Source organism: Arvicola amphibius, chromosome 11, assembly GCF_903992535.2.
Source record: "Arvicola amphibius chromosome 11, mArvAmp1.2, whole genome shotgun sequence".
Lineage (NCBI taxonomy): Eukaryota > Metazoa > Chordata > Mammalia > Rodentia > Cricetidae > Arvicola > Arvicola amphibius.
This window is the reverse complement of record NC_052057.2, coordinates 60,651,770-60,671,924: the sequence shown is the minus strand read 5'-3', so window position 1 is coordinate 60,671,924 and position 20,155 is coordinate 60,651,770.

The window sequence follows — 20,155 nt, the reverse complement described above, 5'->3', positions numbered from 1 at the left end:
TCTCCAAAAATGTAGTCATTGCTGCCCCATTTACAATAGCCAGGAAGTAGCATCAGCCTCATGTCCGTCAACTAATGAATGAATAAGAAAAATGTGGTCCGTACACACAATGGAATTTTGTTCAGCTGCAAAGAAAAATGAAATTAAGGAATTTACTTCCCAAAGTCAAATCCACTTGCTCTTTCCCAAATGAAGTCCATTGGGTGCCTTCTCCAAAATAAAACCCATTAGATCACTTCCCAAAACTTGGTAAAACTTCAACTCATAAAAATGTTTATGGAAGTAAATAGGGAGAATAGTTTTATTATTTTTAAATAGGAAGCAAATGTTTGAAGGACACTGTCTGATACTTAATATTAAGTAGTGCGAAGATAATCAAAACAAGATTTGACCAGCACCAGATCTCAATTACTTGAGCTGAATAAAGAAGTCAGGAACAGGCTTCAGTATAACTGGATTTGATGTATGGTTGGGTGAAGTTTCAAACGGATAGAAAAATAACAATATATGTAGCAATGCTTGAAATATTGTTAATTATTAAAGGTTAGCTCTCTACTTCATTATAGTCCATAATAAGTAAAAACAGTAAAGTAAAACTAATTGGGTCACTTTTCTACAGAAAAATAAAAATACTGTTTGTAGAAAATAAAAAAATATATCTTCATGTGTGTGTGTGTGTGTGTGTGTGTGTGTGTGTGTATGTGTGTGTGTGTGTGTATCTTGGTATAATGATAAAACTTGAAAATTAATCTCCATTCTCTAAATGTACACTAAATATACAAGGGTTGTCTTTCATCTGCCGACAGGGATATGGCATTCTTCTTGTTATTTCACATTCTTTGTATAGAGGATCATCTCCCTGCCTCCACTGCTAACACCTGCAGACTCTTACTTGTTTGCATCTATCCTAAAATGATAAACTCTCCCAACATCTCGTTATCCCAGGGTGCTTAGGAAAGTCTGTTTGACTCATGCCCTTTCTTTTTCTTTCCACTGAGAATCTTGTTACCATCTCTCGTTTTCTAGTCTCTGAATATGAAGATACCAACTTGAGAGTTGGGGTAAAATAGGTGAAACTAAATTTTAATTTGTCAGTGGTAATTTTCTCTTTGAAAGCAAAAAGAAAAACAGAGTCAAGGATCAAAGGTCAGAGAGCTTATAACACTCATAAATTAAATACAATCTGGTATTGGCAGACACGATTCAGGTGTAGAAATGTTCTGATTTATTAAACTTGGTGAGGGAGATAAATGAATTACTCCAATAAACGAACTGAGTACTCACTGCTTGAATCTCGGAAGGAAATAATTCTACTCTACAGGCTTTGGGGAGAGAGGGCAGTAAGCCTGGTTCAGCTCCAGTGGACAGACTATGTGAGAGGATCTATGTAATTTTGTGCATCGACTGTGGCTATTTCAAAGGGCGCTAATTGTTCCCCAGCTGCCAGTCAAGGTGAGGCTTTGAGACTGAACAACCCTGCTGAATCTCCTCCAAGAACTGAGAGCGATGCAGACTGTGTGTCTGTGGAGGAAGAATGGGCTTTGCCTCAGCAGTGCGCTGCCACCATCCCAGCATGCACTGCAGGAAGCAGGGGCAGGGCAGTGTCATGTCTATCTCCTTTTTTTACTACGGTCTACAGTTTTTTTTTTTTCCTTTTTTGTCCCCTGTCAAGGAATGCTCAGGTCATTTGATTTATTTAAAACAGTGGTCTTTACCAGCTGTCATAGAGGGATGGTTTAAGGCTGGAACATAGAGGCCCAGCAACAGAATGGCCAGGATTCTGCACAGAGGCCTAGTAATGTTCTCTGCTACCTCTTGTAGAAGCAGACAGGCAGCATAGCTGCTGGCTCCATCTTAGGAAAAATGATTCGAAGAGATCCGTTGAGACTGAGAACTCTTATTTAAGACAGACCTATTTTTAAGTTTTTCTAAACAACAGACAAGCTTAGAAAAAATTTACTAGGCAAATTTACTCATACAACAATGATCAGTCTAGGAGGAATGACAGGTTAGTTACAACTGAAGTCATATACACACAAATACTTATTGTTTGTTAAACAAAATTTTAGGTGGAGAGACTGTATTTGGAGTTAAGATGACTCTCATTCTTATGTTAACAGTCTTCAGGTATGTCTATTCTAATCATGATGGACCTGAAGAAAGTCTGCCTTATTGTGCTTTAGTAGGGATGAATGAATTTAAAAACTGTAACAGTATGCATCTGTGTGGTTGTTTGAAAGAAAATGGCCCTCAAAGGGTATGGCAGTATTAGGAGGTGTGGCTTTGTTGGAGTAGATATCCCCTGTTGGAGGAAGTGTGTCATGATGGGGGTTGGGCCTTGAGGTATCCTATGCTGAAGCTACTCCCAGTGTCACAGTCTGCTTCCTGTTACCTGCCTATCAACATGTAGCAGCTCCTCCAGCACCAAGTCTGCTTGCATGCCAACACGAACCTTGTCATGATGATAATGGAACAAACCTCAGAAACCGAGCCACCACCTCAATTAAATGTTTTTCTTTGTAAGGGTTTCTATGGTAATAGAGTCTCTTCACAATACTAGAAAACAAAGTAAGACAATTTGTTTCATAGAATCTGTGAACTTAATAGAGTTTATACTTTTTCTGTACATATAAGCAGTTTTTCCCATTGGGTGAAGATCAGTTTTTCTCATTGGGGCTTCAAAGAAAAATGAAAACATATTGAGAATCTTTGTTTCATGATTCCTTTATATGACAGGCTAATTATTTTTATCTCATTTACTGTTTATTTTTACTTTCTCTTAGTTTCTTTATTCCTCCTTGATAATGTGGCTAGGAAAAATATTTTTGTGAGCATAGCAAATTTTGGTTGTGTGTATATATTTATATCAGAAATGGAAAACAGTGAACTAATTTATATTTATTCTTGAAAATATAGAGCTTTCTTATTTTCTGCTTTTGGCTTATTTTCCTAACTATAAGTCACTAGATGTTTTAAATCAAAGAATGCAACAAAATAGCAAATATATATGTATATTCACATATATATTTCTTTTTATTTTTAAAAATAAATGTAAAAAATAAATCATTTATTATTTTAAGGAAATTGCCTCTCACAACACAACATTTTATGAATGTTGAACTAATAAAACATTCAAATCACATTTAAGGAAGAATGAGTACATATTCTAAAGTCTCCTTTGCATTTTGTATCTACCCTCTGCTCAATATTTTTGTCCCTTCTTATCACAGGAGGCCAGTTAGGAGGATGCTTTCTGGTGTCACATTGACCCTCAAGAGCTTTTGGTTTTGGAGTATTTTATATTTTGAAATTTTGAATTGGCATTGTTCAACCCATAGCTGGTCTGGAAGAAATGACAAGAATAAGGGTTAGTTAAGAAGAAGGTGAGCCCAGAAGACCTCTGAGGCACAGGTGAGCAGTCATAAAGGCCAGGGATGAAAGAATAGGTCCCTCTGGGAAACTGACCTTAACCCTTCTGATTGATAGAAGCAAGGAATTTAAGAGAGAACAGTAAAGAATGGAAGCACAAAAGAAAAGGGGGAATTTGGGCACTACAAAGAGAGAGCACAGGCATGGGCTGAAAATTGGTTTTAAACCGAACAGCAATTACCACATATGAAGGCAGAAAGGACATTGGAAGCTATTTGATTAACTGATGTGTTTTTAGGGCACCCACAGCTATGTTTCTGTCATTACGTCTTAACTCTTAAATATTTCTATTGAATATCTGAGTAAGAGATACTCATTCTTCTGGTTTGTACTTAAGGTATAATTTGCAAAAGAAATCTGAGTTGCTGTATAGGGGATTAACTGAGTTATTGTGCTTTTTCTTGGCTGGGATTTTTTCATGACTGATGGTGTACAGATCAAAGTGGGTGACAGTAAAATGGGACCTAGTTAAATCGCAAGGTTACTTTTCACTCTCGTTTGGCATTATGGCCATCCAAAAGGAGTGAATTGACATGCAACAGTCAGTTATTTGTGTTACAAACAATTCACTTTCAAGTTTATCTTAAGGAATCATGCTACCTGTGGCAAGTTCAATATACAATTTATAGCATTTCAGGTTAATGTTGTTGACCACCAGGGGAAGGCAGTGAAATTGAGAGTGTGTGTCAAATAATCTTTCATAATAGTAGACTCGTGCTTGCTTCATTTGACCTTGGATTGCTTCGATGTTATGTGCTGCAGTATTCTGGAACGGTGCACAGCACCCTGGACCTTCAGAGGCATAACATCTGTTCGAAGTGTAATGACTCCTATCACTCTGCACACCTGTGCTCTGAAATCATGGTAGCCAGGCTAGCTCATGTGGATAACGGAGACCGTTTCTGCCCCTGTAGTAGTAAGTGCTCTTAAATGATTTTTTTTCCAAACGAAGTTTTTCTTATAGAAACAATCATACTGTTTTTGACATTGTACAGAACTCATTCTCCTTTACAAAAATAATCATTCCTGGCTAAAGAGCTAACATTCCATGGCTATCATGGCTGCTTGGCCTAATTTCAGTTCCAGAAACCTATGAAAGGGAACCAAAAGGGGGCTCTTGAATCCTGCTCTACACTGATTATTATTGTTTCCCTGTCTTGAGATGAGCTGTTTTGATTTTTTTTTTGCAGGGATTTATATTACCCAAGTAATTGTCTTTCTAATTTCCTTTGGGAATTATTAAACTGCAGGATAGACTAACTGGTTTAGAGTCATATTTCTGTGGTTTGACTTTTAGATACTTTGAATTGTAAAGGGAGATTTTAGTTGTTCTAATTTATCTTGACAAAGTAAAGCTATAAAAGCAGCTTCTACTGTTTGGATTTGAAGGGATGCCTATTTTAAAATATCATGGTACTATTTTGTGTTTTTAAACTTCATTTGATATGCATATATTATATGTATTCATGTTTGTATGTTAGTTTGTTTGAATCTACTTTTCAGAAACTATGATGGAGCTGTAGAGAGATGGCTCAGCAGTTAAGAGCCCTTATTGCTCTTGCAGAAGACCTAGGTCTTGCTGTCATTATTCACATCGTAGCTCACAATCATTGGTGAGTCCAGTTCCAGGGGGTCCAATGTCTTCTTATCTTTGCAGACATAAATGTGGTACACAGGCCAAAATACTTTTCACATAAAATAAATTTAAAAAATTTAAAAGCCATGATATTTATATGTGTGAAATAATACTGCAAAAGTTAGAAGTTGAGAGGGAATGTTGGTATCTATGGGAAATAAAAAGGTTTAAATGAAACCACACAAATCATGCAAATGAGGAAATTAGTGCTGACGTTGATGAAAGAAGCACTTGGGTCTCCAGCAGCTCATTAGATCATTGCTGGATGTATTTTTGAAGCTGATTCTGATTGTCCTTTCTGGGTTGAATATATTAAATATCTCTCAGCATTCAAACATTCTCTTTTAAGATCAGTTAAAACCAATAGAAAAAATGTATTCCAATTACCAAGTGCCTCTTTCACGGGAGATAATGTGCAAACATTTGGAATCCCTGTGCTTCTCTTTATACACTTGGGTGAGCATGTCTCCACTAGCCATCACCGCATGCTATGCAGTGACCAATTTCTTAAGATCTTCCCTAGTCTAGAATGATCAACTTCATTGTGTTCAAGTGGGATGGGAGATGCAGAGTAGGCGTAAAATTGAAGTGAGAGACACTACTGGCTTGGAGGTGACTCAACAGCCAAACTTAGCAATGAAAATACACTTGAGATGGAAGTGAAAAGGACTTTAGTGACTCAACTATATCCAAAGCCCAAAGATTTTGGTTTCAAAAATATGTAAGAAACATAGAAGTTTCAAGTCCTAGCTGTTAGCCATCTTTTAGTAGAGCAGAGAGGAAAAGCTGTTGTCATGGCCAGGGATTGCCAAATTGCATTTAAAAAGGCTCAGGCCAGGAAACTTGAAGACACTCTGCCTCAAGCTTCTGTTTAACGATCTTATAAATAAGGGAATTTGAGTAAAATTTCCTGTATTAAATGTCTATTATGAAATACCTACTATTGCATTCTAGAATCTTCTGGAAATGTAGTAGGTGATCAGGGTTTGATGTATCACACAAGTGTAAATGAACACACATGGATATATATGCACATAAACTGAGCCCTGGATTATGTTGACTTTAGCAGGTTTTTTTTTTGATATGATACACAAAGTAGAGCTAACAGAACAATGTAGATCAGAGGATCTATCTTCAGGGTTCTACACAGTGTAACATCTTCCAATGATTAGTGTAGATTTGTACAAAGTCTTCAAATTAAATGTGTGAGCATTTTAACTTTGACTTTTTTCTTTTAAAATGTTTTTGATATTTTCAATTATTTTATGTCCCCCAAATATAGAACTAGCATATTTTAATTTATTATAATTAAACTATAACTTTCATTAACATCCCATTAATTCTATGAATCTACTTGATAAGTGTTTGATAAATGATATGATAAGTGTTTTATCATATAAAGTAATAGGATTTATGAACCTGTCTGATTTTTGTTATATAGGACCTCCTTGAATTTTTTGTTGGTGTTCTTTGAATCTCCCTCTCTCTTCCTTGTCATCTTCCTGTGTGTGCATGCATGCGTCTCTGTGTGATTGTATTCACTTTCATATGTATTCCACAACATACTATGATTTATACAGAGAGATCAGAAAACAACCTTGAGTGTTAGTGTGGCCTTTTAGATCATATGGCAAGTGAGCTGACTTGTGAGCTTCTAAAGAAATGCTTGTCCTCACCTCCCTTTACTCACAAGAATGCTGGGGTGATAGGTGCATGCACTCCTGTGCCCATTTTTATGTGGGTTCTTGGCATCTGATGTCAGATTCTTATATTTGTGTCTTTTGCCTAATGAACCCTCTCCCCAGCCTCAGAGTTATATATGTCTCATAAAGACCTTTTGCAGATTTTCTTCAATGTATTTCTATGTATGGCTTTTTTGGTTTTTTTTTTTTCCGAGACAGGGTTTCTCTGTGGCTTTGGAGCCTGTCCTGGAACTAGCTCTTGTAGACCAGGCTGGCCTCGAACTCACAGAGATCCGTCTGCCTCTGCCTCCTGACTGCTGGGATTAAAGGCGTGTGCCACCACCGCCCGGCATTTCTATGTATGTTTAACTTTATTATAAGTACATTGATTTTCAATGTCATGTTCCAATTATTTACTGCTAGTAGAGTCAGCGTTCCCTCTCCAGTGGATCTTTATCAATATATACAACCAGCTACAACTTAAAATACCCAGAAAAATTGCATCTGTACCAAATATATACTTATTTTTAATTCATGTCATTATTCTCTAAATAACACAGAGTGTAACACAGCTTCTACATTGCGTTAGGTAAACAAGTCAACCAGAGATGGCTTAAAGTTCACAGAAGCGTGTGCTTTGATCATATGCAAACACTATCATTTTTTTGTTTTGTTTTGTTATTCGTTTTTTTAGATAGGGTTTCTCTGTAGTTTTGGAGCCTGTCCTAGAATTAGCTCTTGTAGACCAGGCTGGCCCCCAACTCACAAAAATCTGCCTGACTCTGCTTCTCGAGTGCTGGGACTAAAGGCATGTGCCACCATCACCTGGCAATCACCACACTACCATTTTATATAAAGTACTTGAACACTGGAAGATATTAGTATATATAGGGTTCCAAGGATTCAGCAGGAAACTGGGAATGTACCAGAAACTTACTGTTCTACAGTTATCCTATAATATGTGACTTTATAAATTCAATGTTTGCTATAGAGCACATTTAATGTCCCCCGTATTTGTAATTCTGTGGCTGAATTTTAGCCAGGATAACTTAAGCTCTGGATGCCACTTCCACTGACCTTTGATTCTTGATTCTCTGTGTATCATCCCACACACCACACCCCAGTTGAACCTTGGAGACTACAAAGTTGCTTTGAGACTGGGTCTCTTCATGACTGTTTGGAGGAGTTAGCATGCCAGCATAAGCATCTGATCAGTTAAATGGGAGAAATCTAATACCTTTGGATCATGGGGATTCATGGGGAGCTAGTGTTCCCTTAATTTGGAACTGGATAAGAACTCTTTCCTAAAACCACTATAATTTTACTATTAGAAGAAACTAATGGTCAAATTAGATTATTATTAAATTATCTTGAAGCATAATTTAGAGAGAAAACCATTCATTGTTTACCAAAACTATAAATCTAAGGTTAAAAAGGAACGAGTTGTAATAGGTACAAGTTTGTTAGGTTTTGTGTAGCTCTACGCACAACACTTGACTAGGTAGAAGCAGGAGGAGCTGCAGATTCATTACACAGTGAACACCCAGCCAACCTTTTCACCCGAGACCTTGTCTCAGACACAGCAAACCAAAAAACAACCACCAACAAATGGAACAAAGCCAAGAATCTGTTAGTGAACGACTCCAGGTGAGCATGTAATCCTGCTTGGCTATGTGGCTAACGGATCAGAACAGTAATCCAAGCAAACTCTCAGAGCAGGCTTTCTGAGCAGCACTGACATTTAGTTTATTCAACTTGAAGCTCTACACCTACTTGTGACTGAACAGTGCAGAGTGCAAACGATGTTGATTCAGGATTGCTGGAGGATTGCAGTCAGGAAGTCAAAAGATTTACATGTGCTCGAGCATTGAGAGATGGCTCATATTTATACAACTCACAGTTTCTTTAATTCTGCTTTAATCTTAAAAGCATTTGCACATTTAAAGACTTCCCACAGTTAAGAAATGAGAAAATGACAATTAAAATGCAGTGATAATAGATTCACGTGCTTTCTGTGTGATGCAAGATTGTTTAGGCTTCAAGTTTTTCGTCCTACACCAGAGTCATTAATCTTCCTCTTTATTTCCTTCTACTGTTGGAATATGACAAGGATTTTCTTTCACCTTGAAAAACTATACATGGTAGGGGTTTCTTTGTCTTATTCATGAAGGCTTGACATATCCTATAGAGTAAAAGTAAATTGTTTTTTCTTTATTCTTTACTCCATTTTATTCTTGAGAAATGGTTTTCAAATTACAGATTTGATTTCTCTCCTGGTATTGGAAGATCATAAACAAGTGCATTTTTATGTTTTTTTAGTAGGCTTTATGTTTTTATACTCAGCAACTGGACTAATTCAATAAGCAGCAGACCATAAGGTAGTGAAGGATACACTATTAATTTTTATTGCTAAAGTTTCTTTTATGTACTGTTTGATCTAAAGATGTTATTCACACTTTTATGATGACAGCAGCAGACTTGAAGCAGATCTGACTCCATAATTTTTATTGATAAAGCCTGGAAATTTAAACTTAGCAGCCCAAAGGAATGACAATTGCTCACCAACTAGTTGATAGTATGTGAAGTCAAGGCTGTGAGAAGAATGTGGAACAGCACTCACCAATCAGCTGGCCAGTAGGCAGACCACAGTTGGCTACAGTAGGAGTATGGGTTCAAGATAGAAACCTTGGAGATGATTAATTATTTTTCTTTGTTCTCCTCTGAAATGAGGAACGCCGGCCTTAAGAGCAGGTTTTCTATATTGATTTAATTCTGTAGTTACACAAAAGTTGCAGATGAAGCAGGTCCTCAATAAATAACTACAGCCAAGCTGGAAGCAAATAAACAGAAACAAAAACAATGAATGTAAGGGTTTTCTTAATCCTAGACAGACTGGTACCCTGGCCACATCGCCTGGGACATTTTGTATGAACATTGCATCTGTAATTAACAAATGCAGTTGAATCTTCTATTCTCAATTCCTGACTCATCCAGTGTTAATGATTAATATTCCCTTAAGACATCCAAGCAAGGACAACAGTGGACGATTTCTAATGTAGAAGGAGTGATATTATTAAAGCTTGAAGGGATCACAGTATGATGTGGCCAGTATTTATTGCAGGCTCACAATGCATAAAATTTTATGGAAATGCAAATAAATATAGTTCAGTATTTCCGGAAACTTAATCAGAGAATATCATCTATTTGAAGAAGACACATAAGGTATAAGTAGATAATTATGAAATGACTGTTTAAGCCTGTTATGTGGTACATGCCTAACAACCAGTTTGGGTATTTCAAGATAAAATAGTACATTCTGTGCAGTGTGGACAGAATGTCACAATGGACATTCCATTTACTCTTGAAAGGTTGTTCAATCATAAATAATTGTAGAACACAAAAGAAACAGGTAAACACTAAAGGCATTTGAAGAGGAAGACATTCTCCAGGACTCATGGTTTGTCTGCAACTTCTTTTAAGGAGGATGCAATAAATCATCTGAATGTTCCCATTAGTTACTATGTTGTGGCACACTCGATTCATAATGAATATATGCTAGAAACTTCTTTTTGAAATGAGAAACAAGGCAAGGGTGTCATGACTACTTCTGTTTCATATTTGCCTGGCAGTTCTACCAAACTCAGGAAGATACAAAGTAATGAAAATAATGAGCATTAAAAAACATATGTATACATGTTACCTAGTAGTAGCCCCGAAAAACCAGCTCTCAAGACTATCCTCAAGGGTTTGTCAAAAGCTTTGCAGCATAGTGAAACTGAGCTTAAGGTTTTTTATCTGAGTGGTATAGAATAAATTCACACACGTGCTGCTTGGGTCATATTCTTTATTTATCTATTTTTCTGTCCTCTAATTTCATCCTAAGTTCTAATTCTTTCTCATTCTCCTTGGTTTCAATTCTCTCTTGCTTTTTTTTATAGTTAGAGATTTATGTCTTCCTGGTCCCACAGCCATTCAGTCCAAACAAAACACACAAGATGCTTATATTGAGTATAAACTGGTTGGTTTATTAGCTCAGGTTTATTATTAACTAGCTCTTACAACTTAAATTAACCCATAATTCTGTCTATGTTTAGGGGCTTGGTACCTTACTCAGTGAGGCATTCTCATCTTGCTTCCTCCACGTCTAGGTGGTGACTGCAGACTGAAACTTTCCTCTTCCCAAATTTTCCTAGTCTGGTGGCCCCGCCTATAATTCCTCCCCAACTACTGACCAATCAGCATTTTATTAAACTGATATGAGTGACAAATCTTTACAGGGGGCAAGAGCATTATACTACAGCACTTCTTTGTTCACCTAGCTTAAATACATTTTTTTACAGGAAACTTGAGGCAATAAGAAAAAAGTTACAAGAGTTACATCTTATTGGTCATAGCATATTCCTTTCATAAATGATAAGGCATAGAGCCATTTACCATGCAGTAAAAGGTTTCAAGGTTCTAGATGTAAGACTGTGATCAGAGGCAGGGGCACAGTGCCTGCTGAGACAAGCTACAGAGTGATCTGCACAGAGAGTCAGGTCTTCTCAGTCAGACTTGGCAAATGAAGAATTGCCTGATTTTGTTAGGTTACTTTGTGCTAATAAGATTGGTAGACATTCTGAAACTCTGATCTCGACCATATCTGTAAAGTTTTTAACTTATGATCTCTATATAGAAACATTCAGTCTCATTTGAACTTGCTCTGAGGTAAAATGAGCTAATTGTGTGCCGCTAGTCTTAGACTAGAGAGAAATTGTTATTTTTTGTGTTAATCCGAGTAAAAGAAACAAAGCAGGCTTTTAAGTGTCTAACAATAATCTGGTTTTGAAGCATATCCTAGTATATTTTCTATATATCAAACTATATAGGTTAATAAGAAGCCATCTTCCTGGCCAGCCACAGATATATGTGCCCATAAGATTGAGATGCAATTATTACATGTCATAAACACATCACATGAGATTTCCCACTACAATGCAGGTAGTGGGGAGAAACCATAGGTGCTTTTGCACATGCAAAATTACTGTAATGAGCTACAGCTTCCTGAGTTGGTGGTTCCATAGGCCTTACCCAGATGGGATTCTCCACCATTAGAGAATCATTCCTCTGGTGGGCTGACATCTGAACACTGGTTGTTACCCTGCTGCAACTCCCATGGTTTTCTTAGACAGTTACTGAACATAAGTTTTAGGTAGACTACCTGGAAATAATTTTAAGAAGTTGTAACTCACATATCAAACAATTCAGTTATTTGAAGTATGCAATTCCATATATTTAAACATAGCTACAGTTGTGCAACCATGTTCACTATGATCTACATTTAAAATATTTTCATCAATCCCCAAATAAGCTAGTGCCATTAGTGATTTGTCTGATTCCACGTGCCTGCAGCCTCATCATCAATCAACACGTTCATGTCTCTCTGTCTGTGTTGGGCAGGTGATGGGAGCACACAGAACAGGCTACAATGCTTATGCAGAAAGTGTTTTCATCGTTGATCCATCTCTGCAGTCTTTAGTTATCTGGCTTTTGTATATGGTGTAAGATCATTCTTGTGAAAATGCCTATGCAGTGATCTGAGTATTATTTGCTCTAAAGAGCCAGTGAATTGTTTTGACAGACTTTAAAAATAATAAATGATACAAATATGAGAGCTTATTTCTGATTTATTTCTGAAGATAGAATCTTTTCTGTTTATTTGTATTTCTACCTTTTGACAGTCTAGTGCTTTTGCATTTGAAGCTTTGTAGAAAATAATGAAATTTTGAAGCCTGACCTTTACCCATTTTTGAAATTCTCTGAGTGTCTTATCTGAATTTTAGAATCACCTTGTCAGTTTCTACAAAATCCATCACCTGGCATTTTGGTGAGTATTATGTCCAAGATCAAATTTTGGCAAATACATATTTAATAATATTAAGTCAACTTTAAAATTATTAAAAACAATTGTCTGTTTATACCATGTTCCATTTCTTTAAACTATGTTTTATACTTTAAAGGCTATAAGTTTTGAAATTTACTTTATTTCTAAATACTTTATTTTTATTTTCAATGAATATATTCTCTACATTTTATTTTGAGCTGTCTGTTGCTAGTAACTAATAATAAAACATGAATTTTGATCTGTGCTCTATAAACTTGTTGCATGTTTTGTTAGTTCTAGTATTTTTATGGATCCTTTAGAATTTTCTGTATATAAGATCATGCTATCTGAAAATATATTTGCATTTTGATTAAATTTTTATGTATTCACATTTAATGCATTTTTAATATATCAGATTTTATCTCTGAGACATTTTAGTTTTTCTCTCTTCTTTTCTTATTAGATGAGTATTTTAGTGTAATCTTTCTAATTCCTGTAATAATACTCCTGTATTATAGGTTGTTCAGGGACTTATCCTATATCTCTTATGACTCATTTTTATACAAAGATTTCAGTACTATTATTATATAAGTTATGCATAAATGTGTTATAACTCACTGATTTAAAAAAGCTAAGAGAAAGATGAGTTAAAAGGCATAGCTACACAGTCTGTAATCTGAAAAGTATTACCCTGTTTAATTTTCCTCATTTTCCTCTATAGATCTGAGCTGTCATCTCATTACTCTGTTAAAACATCATTCCAACATGTGTCCTTTGCATTATTATTTATTTTCACTTAAATATGTTTCCTTACAATTTGATAGATGTATATAATGGTTTCTGTTTACCTCCATCCCTCTACATTCTTTTATCTTCTTTCCAGCTACAAATAAACCCTCTTTCTACCTAACTTCCCACTTGCATGTCTGATCTGGGATTTCCCTCTGTATGCTATGATTACCATTAATGAATAAAGAAACTGTTTTGGACCTATAGCAGGGCAGAACTTAGGTAGGCAGGGAAAACTAGGCTGAATGCTGGGAGAAAGGAGTGTAGAGTCAGAGAGATGCCTTGTAGCCCTGCCAGAAACAGATGCAGGAGCTTTAGATGGTAAGCCACAGCAATGTGGCAACACACAGATTAATAGAGATGGGTTAAATTAATATATATGAGTTAGCCAATAAGAAGCTTGAGCTAATGGGTCAAGCATTGATTTAATTAATACAGTTTCTGTGTGATTTTGCGGGGGTGAGCAGCCAAGAACCAACAAACAGCAACCCCCCCCCTTCTCCAACAAATTGGCATGCTAATGTGGTGGACTAAAATCTATGTAAAACCTGAGAAAGTTCAAAAAGTAATTCTAGACACAAAAATACAGAGTTTAACATAGATTCTTGCTATTTGCTGGCAGTGTGGCACAGCTCCTTTAAGAGAGATTTATTATCACATGTACTCACTCATAAGTGGTTTTTAAACATAAAGCAAAGAAAAACAGCCCACAATCCCAATCCCAGAGAACCTAGACAACAATGAGGCCCCTAAGAGAGATATTCATAAACCTAATCTACATGGGAAGTAGAAAAAGACAAGATCTCCTGAGTAAATTGGGAGCATGGGGACCTTGGGAGAGGTTTGAAGACCCAGAGAAAAATGTGAAGCTCAATAAAAATAATAAAAAAGAAAGAGGTTTTCCTGATTCAGCTGCTACTCCTTTGAAATGCTGGCTTTCTGGACCTTGCTGCCAGCATGACCTCTGGCTCTCTTGGGAGATGGAGCATTTGGATGGGGTTTGTGAGGAGACTGCTGCAGCTTCCTTAATGGCAATATGGCCGGGCTACATGACTGTGAATGGGGTGGTATGCATGACTCTCAAAGGCAGCAAGCAGCTCCCATTTGCTGGACTGGGTGGGGCAAGCAGACACTGCCATATTTCCCCTAGCAATGATGCAACTTAAGTTTTTAATAAGTGGTTAGTATTTTGAGAAGTGCTCCTGGACAGTAAAGAATTACAGATACATAGTAGGACAGATTCAGACATAAAAGACCTCTTTGGGTCACAGTGTTGGATAAATGTATGTAGGCTTGGAAGAGAAAAGAGAGTATAGAGAGTCATAAAATAAAGTTAATGCTTTAAAAACACAAAGTCATTAAAGAGGACAGAGTACAAACAGTCATAGTTGAAAAGGAGTAAAAAAATAAGTCACATAAAAGAAGTCACATAAAGATGGAATATACACAAAGTCTGGATCATGTATACTATTGTGTTTTCTTTGAAATTTTTGACTGTGAAGAGCTAAGTACAGAGAAACAGTTCATTGTATGGGTTGCTAAGTTAAACCAGCATGTATATTATAAAGGTATCTTGACTTCAAAATTTGGGTCTAAGGATATATTGCTTTGGAAAAGAGGTTCTTTTTTTTATTTTCATAGAGGATGAGAACCTGTGGATTCATTCCAGGCTAATATGGTTTGGTAGAGTATGACCACCTGAAACATCATGGTGAACACCTTCAAAAAATTACTTTGCTCAACTGCTGACCGAGATGAACCTAGCACACAGGATACACCATGAAAGATCTGATTAACAGTGCCCCCAAACAGCAGGAAGCAGTATGGACAGAACTATGTTCATATTTCCAAATATTGTTTACAATTATTTATTTACATTTACAGGGGATATAGTATAGAGATGAATAATTTGCTTTGGAATGAATTTTGCTTTATTGATAGAAATTTACGGTCAATTTTGTTATACTCTGTATATGTATTTCTGATCATAATTAAGGTTTTTTTGTCCAGCTCATTTAAAATGTATAATTGAAAAATGAAGTTTAATAGATAGTCATCTGTAATAGTCAAGCTTATAGTCATGTTATTTGGATTTTCTAGATGTACAGAGATGTATTTCAGATGAATAGGCATTCTTCAAACTTTTCAAAGACTACAGAATATGACATTTAAAATGTTTTAATAACTTAGGACTTTTCATGATAATGAGATACATCTGCCTGGCTACACCAATTACTTCAAGAGGAAAATAGGCATTGAAGAGGGTCCTTATAGAGTTGGTTAGCCATTTGGGCAAGAAACTACTCTTGCCTGGACTGCTTAACTGGACATGCAGGACCCACAGAGAAATGACTGCTAACCTTGCTTAAAGGTGAGACAATCATTTGGGGTTCCTGCTACATGAAAGAGTCTGCCAAACATTCTGCAGGACACAGAAAAATGTGATGGACAAGCTGTCAGTATAGGTGGAATTGTGTTTGAAATTTCCTGCTTCATGGAGAAAGTTTGCTGGATACTGTGGGCCTGTGGGCTGAAGATTGGATGCCCCAATGGTACAGAAGAACTTCAGGTGACTGTCTAGGTAGCAAGATGTCTCTGTCAATTCTAGAGTTTTAGAAGTTGCTTAAAATAAACTTATTGTTTACTTAGGTAATATTATATCCTTGTGAAGTCTTTGATGGAGTTGAAGAATTTATAGTGATAGTTATAATTTCCCTTAGATATGATGAAAGATAAAATAGATATAAAAAATTGTAGCTATAATTCTTGCTTGATAACTTTTGTTATATGAAAATTTACTATGTTAAAGTTAAAACCTATTTTATTTAAACAGAAAAGGGGAGGTGATATGGGATTTCCCTGTGTATGCTGTGATTACCATTAATGAATGAAGAAACTGTTTTGGATCTATAGCAGGGCAGAACTTAGGTAGGCAGGGAAAGCTAGGCTGAATGCTGGGAAAAAGAAGTGTGGAGTCAGAGAGATGCCTTGTAGCCCTGCCAGAGACAGATGTAGAAACTTTAGCTGGTAAACCACAGCCATGTGATGATACACAGATTAATAGAAATGGGTTAAATTAATATGTATGTGTTAGCCAGTAAGAAGCTAGATATAATGAGCCAAGCAGCAATTTAATTAATACAGTTTCTATGTGATTATTTCAGGGCCAAGCAGCTGGGAATCAACAAGTGGTGCTCCCCTCCCACAACACATGTCTTTTATGTTTTAGTTTGCTTTTTCTTTGAAACACAGTGGGTTTAACCAGGACTGCACATGTAGGTATGAGCATGATGCTATCAATAAGAGAATGTGTAAATCGAAGGTGTGCACAATACTGAAGACAACGACTTTCCCTACTCTAACAACCCTAAATTTGCATTACCACGCTTGAGTAAGATGGGGTCCCATGAGCCCCTCCCCTTTCTATGACTGAATGTTTGCTAGTTCAGTCTCATGAAAGTCTGATGCAGTCAACTATTGTGAGTTCATGAGTTCCATGGCAACATCATCCCAATAAGACAGCATTTCATGGCCTTCCTCCCTGTATTTGACTCAAATTCTTTCTGTCTCTCTCTGAGCTCTTCCCTGCATCATGATGGGGGTGATGTGAGTGCCTTGTTTAATGCTGAACACTCAAAAGTCACTTGTTCTTAACACCTTGACCAGTCATGAGTCTTTATATTAACTGTCATTCACTAGATACAGAAACTTCCTGACCAAGACTAAGGATAGTATTAGTCTATGGCATGTTATAGGTATGGGCAAATCTTAAAGAGATTGACGAATACTCTTTTGAAAAGAAAATGTAGTAGGTTTGCTCCTATTGTTTATGGACTCTAAATCATGATCCTTTAACCAGGTGAATGGTATCAGGCATAAACTACCACTTATGGAGTGGATTCAGGACCAACCAGAAATTAATTGGTTACCTTGTAATTAACTGGTGTTCCACTATTACATTACTGAGCACCTCTTATCTGGAAAACTGGTCGTATAGCATTGTAGAGTCTAAAGCTGAGAAAAAGTGTTGCTGACTTTTCTTCATAACTGCTTGAATAGCAACTTCTAGCACTAGAAAAGCCTTCCAGCAGGGAGGAAATTTCAGCCTAGTTTCAACATCATTTTTTTCAATTTTGAAAATGAAGAGTATGATGTTTTCCACAACAGGGTCTTACCACTCAATTATGGTGGGCAACCAATGACAATGGCTGAATGGTTTCCAGGCCTCTAGAAAGATTCCTGGTCAACAACTCCTATGGAAATGTCCTATATCTGGCACTGGGATTTTTGTTTACTAATACTTGACTTCTGTGATTGGCTTTATCCACCATAAATGATATATCCATTAAAAATATTTTAAATTAGCTTCTTCATAATATTTACAGGCATGCCCTTTGTTTTAAAATGCTATATTTCCATGTTTTATAGAACCGATGATACAATTATATTTTATATTATTTTGTGAAATTTCTTTTTAAATTAGTCAAAAAAAGAAGAAACATTTATGATTGTTCTTAAGATGACACTGATATTTTTATTCCATTCTTTTCTTTTTAAAAATATTGGTAATAATTGTTTCATTATTACATTTTATTTTGTCTTTATGATTTTACTTATTTAAATGTGTGTATTAGTTCTGTGTGAATGTATGTGGATGTCCCTTGAGGCTAGAAGATGCCATCAGATCCCCTGAAGCAAGTATTCTTAACTGCTAAGCCATCTCTCCACTGCCTCTTCTTTGTTCTTTATATAGCTTGAATAGTACCGATTGAAATAACTTGCTTTTCTTAGAGTGGTGTGTGTGTGTTAATGTGTGTATGTCTGTCTCTGTGTGTACATTGTATATGTGCATGTGTGCACTTGTGTTTGCAGGTTGCCCTCATTGAGGGGTTTGTGGATGTCAACATTGGGCATATTGCTTTGTTATTTCATACCTTATTTTGAGGCAGCATGCCCCAGTAAAGTAACCCTTCCCTCTGTGGTGTGGTCACATATGTTCCATGCCTGAATTTCACACAGGTGGGGAGCATCCCAACCGTGCTTTTCACTTTTGAGCAGCAAATACTTTATTCATTGACAATTCCCCCAGTTCTTCCTTCATATTGTGTGTGTGTGTGTGTGTGTGTGTGTGTGTGTGTGTGTGTGTGTAAAGCTGATTACTCACAAGAAATCTTCCTTTCTCTTTTGTCTGTGATTGCATTTATATTTCCTTAATGTTTGAAAGATAACTTTATAGATGCAAGATTCATAACTGTGAGGCTTTGCCAGCATTTTGGGAGTGCCATTCATTGCCTTCTGACAAAAGTTTGCCCTAACATTAGAGCCACTGTAGTTCCCAGAGGGATGCTTTCAAGATTTCTATTTGCCTTTAGTTCTCATCATTTTTAGTAAGAAAGTGTCAGATTGTCATTTTTTAAATATAAAATCTTTGGGGGTTTCTGAAATTTTGGATTGTTTTAAATTTTTAAAGATAAAATTTAGAAATGTGCAGTGATCATATCTTTATTTTAAATTTTTTATTAAAAGATCATTTTCTTTTTACATACCACCCACAGTTCCCCCTCCCTTCCCTTTTCCTGCTCCCTCCACCTTTTGCTCATCCACTCACATCCTCACCTCAGAAACTATAAGGCCTCCCTTGGGGAGTTAAAAAAAATCTGACTTATCAAGTTGAGGCAGGACCAAACTTCTTCCCCCCTCCCCCACCGTATCAAGGCTGAGGAAGGTATCCCTTCACAGGGAATGGGCTCTAAAAAGCCAGTTCATGCACTGGGATAAATCCTGGTCCGACTGCCTGTAGCCCCACAGACTGCCCAAGCAATGCAACAGTTAACCACATTCAGAGGGCCTAGTTCAGTCCTACACAGGTTGCCAGCTATCAATGCACTAGCTCAGGTCAGCTGTCTGTATGGTTTTTCCATCATTGTCTTGACCCCTTTGCTCATATAATCCCCCCTCCCTCTTTTCAACTGAGCTACAGGAACTCAGTCCAGTGCTTAGCAGTGGATCTCTGCATCTGTTGTCATCAGTTACTGGTTAAAGGTTTTATGATGACAATTAGGGTGGTCATCTATCTGATTACAGGGGAAGGCCAGTTCAGGAACCCTCTCCACTATTGCTAGAAGTCTTAGCTGGCATCATCCTTGTGGGTTCCTGGGAGGTTCCCTAGCACCAGATTTCTTCCTTACCCCATAATAGCTCTCTCTATCAAGATATTTTTTCTTTGCTTTTTCTCTCTGATCTCCCCCAACTCAACCATCATTTTCTTCATGTTATCCTTCCTTCTCCCCTTCCTTCATGCTCCCACTTTACTCAGGAAATCTTACCTATTTCTCCTTCCCAGGGACATATATACATGTCTCTCTTAGGGTCGTCCATATTACCTTATTTTTCAGGGGTTGTTGATTGTAGGCTGGTTATCCTTTTCTTTAGGTCTAATATCTACTTATGAGTGAGTACATAACATATTTATTTCTCTCTGTCTGGTTTATTTCACTCAGGAAGGTTTTTTTTTTCTATATCCATCCACTTGCCTGCAAATTTTAAGATTTTTTTAACCAATGATACTCCATTATGTGATTTTACTACATTTTCTTTTTCCATTCTTCAGATAATCATATCTTAAAAGTTATTTTCTGTTCCTTGTTTTTGTCATCTGCATTTGACTTAACTATCTGATGGCATTTGCGATGGTGCTCACCATTTCTATGAGGCTCCTATAGTTTGTCTTCATTCTTTGTTCTCTTTGTTCTTCAG